Source organism: Vanessa tameamea, chromosome 4, assembly GCF_037043105.1.
Source record: "Vanessa tameamea isolate UH-Manoa-2023 chromosome 4, ilVanTame1 primary haplotype, whole genome shotgun sequence".
Lineage (NCBI taxonomy): Eukaryota > Metazoa > Arthropoda > Insecta > Lepidoptera > Nymphalidae > Vanessa > Vanessa tameamea.
In genome coordinates, this window is record NC_087312.1 from 11,808,928 (window position 1) to 11,819,239 (window position 10,312).

Below are 10,312 nucleotides of genomic sequence, written 5' to 3' on the forward strand. Positions count from 1 at the left end.
TATCCCCTTGGGCTATTGTCGTCCCCACTCCTAACACAATTGATAAGCTAAAAAGGGTGGGTAAATAGGAATATTAGTAGTGCCCTAATTAACGAACGTTGGTATTATTTTAAAAATAATATCCTTTACGATATTTACTTCAGAAACCTAACCTGGTATACGAATGAACAATAAGATTAAAATTCTTCAAGAGGTTGAAGTCTGACATCTGACAAGAAAGTTTTCTATTACCCTTTTCTACTGTTTCACTGGGCTTGGAATTTACTAGGTGAAATGAAAGACAACACTTAAAACACAACACAACTTACTGTAAATTGTGTTTTTTGAAATTATATCACTGTTATTACCTTTCTCACTATCTTTGACCACCTCCGCTCGCAGTCATCAATAACACCTAAACTTAGGCTTAGGTTACAAATGGTAACAAAAAATATCCCATAAAATCCCATAAGCCTCTCGTATCCTCAAATGAAATGTCTTATTGCCTCCGCTGGTCTCATTAAGTTTGGCCATTTTTCGCAATGGAATTGAAATGGAGATTCCGCAAATGCCAGTTACGTGTGGCGATTTCACGCGGATTTATAGGTAATCATTTTATAATTTATCGGTATATTCATTGGAGTATTCGCAGCCAAAAACCGTGCCCCCCCCCCCCCCGTTTTTTGGCTGCTATTAGTCAATTAGTTTATATTGCGAAATTAATAAATATAATATCATGAATAAAATTATAAAACAAATATAGCGATTCGATATTGGCTCTGGATCACGATGATCAGCCCTCGCGGTTGGCGCCAGATATTTGATAGTTATAAAGTAATCAGATAACTTACTAATTTTTGATCTGTTGTATAAATAATTTGCTTTTCGATTACTATGATTTCGATACCTATCTGACATCTGTGATATGTTCATCTTTTCCACCATTACTACTAAATTACTTATTATAGTACGACAATTAAGTTCCCATTATTAAAGCTTCTGACTTGTCCGCTCGTTATAGACTATGTATGTACTACTATATGATAATTGATTTTTTTTTTAACTAAAACTTTCAAAATCATGATATACTTCAGAGCGCGAGTTTTACTTAGTCGGATAAATTTCTACATGATAATCAGAATTACTTCTTTTATATTTTTAAATCTCAATAGAAATCACTAAATTGGAGTGATACATTACAAAGAAAAATCTCACAGTAAATATATTACGGAAATTACATATTTATAGGTATAAATTAAAAAAATATATGTGATACTTTACTACGTAAAATTAAAGTATATGATTATGTAATAAGAAAAGTTACAGGTTCTAAACTTCCCACAGCTGGGCTTAGGCCTCTTCTCCGATTGAGATGTTTGAAGCTTATTCCACTGCTCCATTGGAAGTTGGTGGTGGAGAGGCACATGTGGCAGATTTTCGTCCGAAATGATACTTCATCGCCGAACACGCTACAAACGATATGAATTATAACTGGGCCATCTCGACTTCTTCGCCTTTAGATAACAACTTCATACAAGTATAGTGTAATTAAATAAATTATACAATTACCAATAAGGTGAGATAATTTTTAAATTACATATAGGAAGCAAAACATTGAATTCCCATATCCAAGCAGTAATTGCTTCCGCCACTTTTCTTTATAAGACAGCAGAAAGTAAAGTCCAAACTCGACACAGAACATGAACGTCAAATCTCAGACAGTGTCATGCGACATTGGCTTTAACATTTAATGCATACACTACACGTATCAAAATAGCGTATCACTGTAATTCGGTTTAAATTTCACGATTGAGATACGACGTAAGTTCTTATTGCAGTGCTGTGACGTCATATTAAGCATAATATTTTGTTTTGTCCACAGCTTCACTAAGCATTTAAATATAAGTAGAAAGAGATTAATTAAAAATATATTTACTAAAGCGCATACTACATAGTACCAGTGGTGTAAGAGAAACCGTCTTGCGTCAGAAACGTTTTAATCAAACGTTACATTTAAAACTAAACTCAACCTTGGATATTACACTCATCACGCCACCGTTAAGACATTTCAAATGTAACACTCATGAACAAGAATCTCATAAACATCATTGACATTATTCATTTTCACTTCGCACAAACAGTATCATGTATTAATATCAATACTAAATTGAAAATTATTTATTTATATTGATTGGCAAAAATATACCACGGGTTCGGAAAAAAATACCTCAGCTTACCTTGATAAGAACCGTCGAAAGAAATTTATCATCATTTTTTTTTTCTTATTGATAATTTTGCTCATAATAAAATTATTAATGTTATATTTTTACTTGAAATGGCTCAAACTCGTTTCATTCACAGGTTGTGGTTGTAATTTAAAAAAAAAACTTTTTTGAAACCTTTGAAGCTACGCGAAGATTTCTATAGAATCGTCGCGTTACAGCAATGTTGATTCTATGGAGAAGAACTGGCAATAATCTAAGTACTCATTCAACCATTAAGTAATATAGGTAAGAGAATTAAATGCAATTAAATTAAATTAAAAGTAAAAATTGATAACTATATAATATTCTTCAGTGAGTTGGTGTGCTCTAATTTGAAGGGTTAGTGAGCCAGTTTAAATACTGAATCGAGAGTCTTAGATCCCGTGGCCGGGAACGCATTGATGGCCTAAAACGTGGTTTAAGCCGAATACAGTTTTAATTCTAACTAACAACTATCAGTTAACGTCGCCCGTTATACATTCCTAAAATAAAAATGAAAAAAAAAAGATTTAAATAATAACAGTTCTGCTGCTTCCTGTACACAATTCGACATTTCACTTTGAAGGTTAATAACAAGTATATACATTCCATCTTAGCCGAATGAGTAGTTATTTAAATAAATTATTCAGGCGACGCTTAGTGACCACAAGCTCATAGGAACACATATTTCCGTGTTTTTTGTTAACAACCATACCATGTACAGTTTTGTAGACACTTCGTTATTAGATAATTTATTTCGATCATTGAATAACATTTTCGTTTCGAATGTACATATGTTTCAAATATACTACGTATATGTAACAGTACCTCCTGTTAAATTAGAATTGATGATAAGGTTGTTTAATAACAACTTCAAAACTCGGTAGACTTCAGGTAATTTTTATAGGTAGACAGGTGCTGCTTATTCTATTGTAATTTAATTAAATAATCTACGAGTAATACGAACAACACCAAAAAGTTTGAGACATAGAGTTATCAGTCAGGTTTTTCACCTAAATAAAAAAACGTCGAAGATCGGAAGATAAACAGGCTGATTGAACGTGGCCCGCGCCGCTTACTAAAGTGACCAGGCGTTTCATTGAATGCCTAATTTAACCAGTTGGCTGCGGACGGGCAAACGGGCCACCTGGTGGTAAGTAGTCACCACCACATATCAACAATTTCTTGCATCACCAATGCGCCAACAACTTTGGGAACTAAGTGTACTGTAACTGCAACTGGTGCCTGTAGTTGCACTAGCTCACTCACTCTTCAAACCGGAACACAAGAATACAAATCATTGCTTTTGGATGGTAGAATATCTGATGAGAGGGTGGTACCTACACATTAACTAAATATGCTATATATTATCTGCTAAATACAAAAATATAACTGTTTTAGTTTTCTTTTTTTTTAAATTACTTTAATAACCATCATTCTCACGATTGCCTTGCAATCCGAGAACGCAACATTTATTTTTAAATCAGTAACAACAATATTCGCAATAAATTCTGCCTTACTTTTAAAATTGAGTTTAATAAATGCACAAGAAACTTTTAATAGTAAAGTCATAAACGATCACTTTTATAGAAATATGTATATTATTTGCAAACAGTAGCCGTAGTTGATTGGACCATTTTTACGGTAACTGAGTAACGAACAAACGACAAAACGGCCACTGTTTACACTGCCTAAAAATCAGCGGCAGTATTCTGTAAAAATAAACTTAAAACTCCCCGCAGGACACGAGCGTGCAATGTCAAAATGTGCTAATTATGCGATATCGATGATAAAATTTATAGGATATAAGTACCTACGTATCAAAATGTCGCATCGCCGTAAGTTGGCTGTCAATATTTCACGCGTGTGATACGAAGTAAATTCTCAAAAGATACACACTGCACAAGTTCCATTTTGAAAATAAAGATAGTTTTGTTTTTTATTTTTTTCTATTATTTACCAGAGTAAACTGTAAAATTACGTGGTATATGAAAATAGTCATAATTCCTATTAATTCAATTTTATGTCCCTTGTGTCTATAATTAGATTGGGTTTCATATAATCCATAAAAAAATATTTGATCATCCTACTAATTAACTACTACTTAATTACATTACATTAACAGCCTATAAATTTCCCATTGCTGGGCTAAAGCCTCCTCTCCCTTTGAGGAGAAGGTTTTGGAGCATATTTCCCCCACGCCGCTCCAATACAGGTTGATGGAATACACATGTGGCAGAATTTCGTTAGAATTAGACACATGCAGGTTTCCTCGTGATATTTTCCTTCACCGCCGAGCACGAGATGCACAAATTAAGCACATGAAAATTGAGTAGTGCTTGTCACTTCTAACCACTGGGCCATCTCTGCTGGACAAAAACTGGCCTATTCTCTTTGAGGCGTTTTAGAGCTTATTCCATCGCACGGCTCCGATCCGTTGACACACAGACGGGCAGAATTTCATCCGAGACATGCAATTTACCTCAAGTATCTTCACTGCCGAGCAATCTTCAGGTTTAGGTCCTTCGATTGAGTTTCACGTGTTCTCCACGCTGTGTCATCTCAAACCTAAGTATTTACTAAATTTACTTGTATAATTTTGATTTAAATTACATTAATTTTATTAGCCAACTCATATTAACTTATATATTATAATATCTAATATAATTAATATATATATATACTTAATATCTCAGCCTAAGAGATATACTGTTTCAGTATCGTTATAGTATTCTTTTCTAATTTGTAAATATTATTTAACAAGACACTGAATCCACTTCGGTTGTATGCCAAATAAAAACTCATTTGATAGATATAAATAATGTTGCCATCTCTTTCGCACGTTTTAAACGTACCGGTTCTTAAATGCTCTATAATAATAAATAAAAACATGCGTGTTCTAAAAGTGCCTACCGAGTTAAACAAACTGGATAAAACTGGTAATACAAATGAAACAAATTTTATTATATTTTAGCAACATTTTTTTATTAATTTAAGAATTCCACAATGGAACGATTTATTTTCCATATTCTATACCTAAGTCAGATTGTAGGTACGTGAGGGATTTGTTTACGTTATATATATTTATAATTAGTGCACTTGGACTATTACCTGTATCAAAGTTCGTTTTATTCAGTATTTTTACAATATCGTTCGGCACACGTGCTATGCCGTTTGCTTTCACGCTAATAAACCAAAGAACCAAACAACATAACAGCTTTAATATTAAATATGGAAAATAAACGTACTTTAAACATAATATATAATAAATTTAACAATTTTTCTATCAAATGGATGTTTGAAATAATTAGTACAGTGGTTGATAGCGGTAGCGACAGCGCACGGCACGTGTACTCGAATTAAGAATTATCAAGAAGACAGAACACAAAGCTACCGTGAAGGGTTAAGTGGAGCCGCCGTCGGCACACGGAGGGCGCTCGCGACATCCGTCCCCGCACTTAAGTCCATTCCACAGACAGCAAACATAACATTTTCATACTACCATTAGCACATTAAACTAACAAACGAAAATCGCAAAAATGTTACCACACTAAAAAAATTCGCTAGAACGAGGTAAATCATTAATGTTAGGATTATACAATAAATTAATTTGCTAATTTTAACGAGACGCGCGGCCTCAAATGTAAATTCGTAATGGGCCCCCGGAATTTGAACCCCGGGTGCGAAAGTTGAAGCGCGCGCGACTCCACAACACAAAGAAGCGTCGCTGTGGTCAAACCAATCGTCATAACAGCTTGATACGCTCTTCCGTATGCCAATATTTTATTTGTACATAATCTATAATTTAATGTATGTACATTCAACCCGCTTTTCACACCCCGCTACACCCCCTACTTTATCCTATCGTATTGTACAACAAAATGAAATCAACTAATAAAATATCTAAAAATCACAAGTAGTGCTATTCTTACTGTTAAGAAATTTCAATATTTTTTTTCCATATATATAAAAAAGTCGCTTAAAAAAATCACAGACAATCACTTTCCCTTTACAGACAAATACCATCGACGACCGATTAGTTCACTAAGCATCATTAGTTAACTACGTACAAAATCCTACTTAGTTTTACAACCATGATGGTTTACGTTACAATCTTACGCAATACTATCAACCTAAGCCTGTACTCAGACGAGTACGTTTGTATACCCTTGCCCTCACGAGTAACTACAAAAATCCTCATATAAATATACAGAAAGCAAACATTAAATATAATTACAGACAGTTGTAGTTTCTTATTAAAACTTTCTTATGAAAACCGTCTGAATCGTTGCAGTTTAAAAACATCTTTAATTGCTTAAAGATAGTTTTAAAATAGCGTATATTTTACTGAGACGGTTTATATTAAAATTTTAATAAGAACGACAACATGAATAAACCCATCACACCGATCGATCCATCAACGCGGGCTGTCGTACATAGATTTTAAGTATTCAAATTTTGTACTCTATTCAGTTATACCTAATTTAAATTATAGCTCAGCGGATGTTCCAAAAAATATAATTTTGGCAACATTTACATAAAATCCGATATTATAATTTCCATTAATTACGTTTGTACTGACAGTAATTTTAAGACTTGAATTTGTACTTTAGTTATTATAGAAAGAAGTGCTCCTTTTATTTATTCGACAGCTAGTTGTGGAATCACACTTATGACACCAAGAATTTCAAAATGACACCGAGAGAATAAAAATAATTATATTGACAATATTGTGAGTTATATTTACAGTCATGAAATGATCATCCTATACAAAAAACGATCAAACCGAATTCGACCCAACGGTCTTAAAATATCAATCTAGATATCTCAACTTAACTAATTCCGTAACAATGGCGACAAGTCAATGTTGCTAGCATATTATCCAATATTCCACGCGGACACGATTTGTACCTTAGCTCATATTATTTTAGATTTTTCATATATTTTAAGTCATCGATGTAAATAATTATTATGTAAATAAATAGTATTGTTTTTTTATGTCCAAATAATTCATAGATTATTTACTTCGTCATTTAAAATATTCGTTATTTTTTTTATTTGATTCATTTTGTTTGTTGGTGACATAAAAAGAGGTAATTATTTTCCGTAACTGTATGTATGTTAAATTGTTCTCAAAAAGTACAACCAATTTCAATAATTGGTTTGCTATGTTTAGCTATTTTTGTATTAAAAAAACCATTACAAAGTTTCAATTATTTAAAGTTTTTATCTCGGTGCGCTCTTATTAACAATATTATCAATTGCTGACATTTATTTTTAATTATATTATATCATATCGTCAAGTTAAGGACGTAACCGAAAACGTCTATATTATAAAACGCGTTAAATATGCGTTTTTAATGATATTACAAGAAAATGAGCATGTAACGATAACTTACATATTAAACGCGATAAAACATTTATATGACTTTGCTTATCAAATTCGTAGACAAATACGCAAACGCGTGTGTTTCTAGTGCAATACTTAAATTATAAACACCGAATGATTACTTAAAAAAAAAATCCTGTCAGTATTCGTGCAACTAGATTATGGTTATACGAACGATCAATTCCTTAAATAATGTACTTAAAATTACAATAAATGTTAATCACGATGGACGGGTGTAACTTGTCGATAAAAAAAAAATACATAACAATAAATAATATTAAAAAAAAGGAAATAAGGAAAATAAAGATAAAATAAAAAATAAAAAACAAAAAGTAATATTTTTTTTGTTACATTTTTTTTTAATTCGCAGAAACCTAACAAACAATAATTTTTTTTCATTTCTCATCTTCTTAAAACATAGTAACATCTATGCAACACAAGAAATAACTGGGAAAAAAGTAATAATAATAAAATTATGAAAAAAAAAAAATAGGTTTTATACTCCTTACGAGTGACGAAGGTACAATTAGATTACGCTGAATGGCTCAGGAACGATCTCTCAACGCTTTGTGCTTTAAAATGAGGTAGAACATCAATGAGATTATTTATAACTAGCCTAATTAACAATTATTACTTATATATTAGGACTATCAACTCAGCTCAAAGGTAACTTATCGCTCGTACCTCCCTCCCATTTCGACATTGAGCACCGAGTTGAAACAGGGAACTACCTCGCAGAGATTCAATGAACGTATAGAATATCTTCATCCAAAATCTGAACGTAATTTACATTTTCATCCACATTACATAAAATTGTTCCTCTAACGTTCAGTCCGATAAACATTTCAATGACACTTAGTAAAAAACCCGTTAATATAACCAACGTTAATTTAATACTTGTTTTCGTAGTATTAAATCTGACTAAACATGAATCCTGAGGTAGTTTTATTTGTACTTTAAATTTTTTTTATTTTTATAATATTTTCTCTTATAACTATTTTACATTAATCCTTCATATAAAAATCTATTTAAAAGCTTACTTATAACTAATTTATATACCTGGAGGTAGATCAACTTATATACTAATTGGGATGAGCGGTCGCTGCACATTTAACGCTTCGAGTAACGTATTATGAGACTCGATCGATGTTTCGTTTCAAATGTTAAATGTAGAGTGACCGCGTAGCCCATGTGACGGCAGAGGGTCACCATACCCGTATCAATCTTTGGCAATACCATCACGACATCTCGCGATACATAAAACTAACTAAAATAAGAAATAATCTAAAAAAAAAAAAATTGCTCAGACGAGCTTTAATTTCAAGCAAAGAATATTAAATGCAGTTTTGAGCGAGTGAATTTTGTAGTATTTAACGATAAAAAAGCATTGAAATATATTTCGATTCGTTAACATTTAAAATAAGCGAATTTAAATCCGTAAATCATTCCATGTGATGCTATCATTCACTTGCTCAAATTAGTCCAACTCAATTCCATGATTGTTATTTATATAATTCCCGTAACATTAAGTGTAGAATATATCGGCTGGTCGCCGTTCGTAACTATACATCGTATGCACATTTACTAAACAGATTTACTTTTACAATAGCGAGAGAGACCGCCCGAGTAGAAGAGGAGGATACATCGACTAAACGTGAATGTCACATCGAATACAACATTAAACCTATTGGGGACCTATTAACTCGTCCACTTATATTTAAATTTAACAATCCAATAATAATTTATTAATGACATGATCTCGAATGTGCCGTTAATGTAGAATTTCGTACAATCACAAGAAATCGTAATTATTTGTCAAGAAATCAAAACAGAATTGTTTTTTTTAGAATAAAAATGACTTATTTTATTGTGATATTTATTTCTTTTATAAATTTGTACCTTATTAATATAGAATGAAAGAATTAAAGTAGAAATAATGGCGATCCCTTAGTGTCAACGCTCAGAGAATCCATCAATACCCCTTAAAATTAACGCGATTAATCGTAAATGAAAGCATAAAACGTGATGCATTAATGCAATTTCCCTTTTACGTATCACAAATAAACATTAAATGTCAAAAGAAATCACATTTATGAATTTTGAATTCATAAAACAAAACGAAATGATAAAACAGAATAACTACTTAATCATCATTCTAATTAATTTTTCAAATATAGTAAAAAATAATTTTTAACAATTTATAATTGAAATAGTAATAAAACACGTCTTAACAATAGTACGCCTAACACAAGAATGCCGAAAATATGAAACAATAATAATTACAATGAATCGTCATAGATTCGACTAACAAAAATAATGTTACGATAATTTTACCGCCCAAAATAACCCGTCATATCTGCCCAAAGTTCAAGGCTCCGCTCTCGATGGTATTCTACAGGTACAAAACTCACATCGCCGTTAATTAACAATCGATTTGTAGAAATATCTTTTCTGAATAATGTCCAAAACATCCTATGGCTAAAATTGTTACAGCAGCGACATGTAACAATGATCATTTCTTTTGCTAAAGACCGGCTACACCATTTTGCATTATAGACCTAGTAATTTACAAAGGTGAGACCCTCCATTTTCTTTATTACAGGCATGCATTAGTATGAGTAACGATCGTGCTTGCAAGACGTCTTAGTGTGCGTGAGACGACTAAGAGTAAAGGCAGCAAAAAAATACAAATTAGATTATA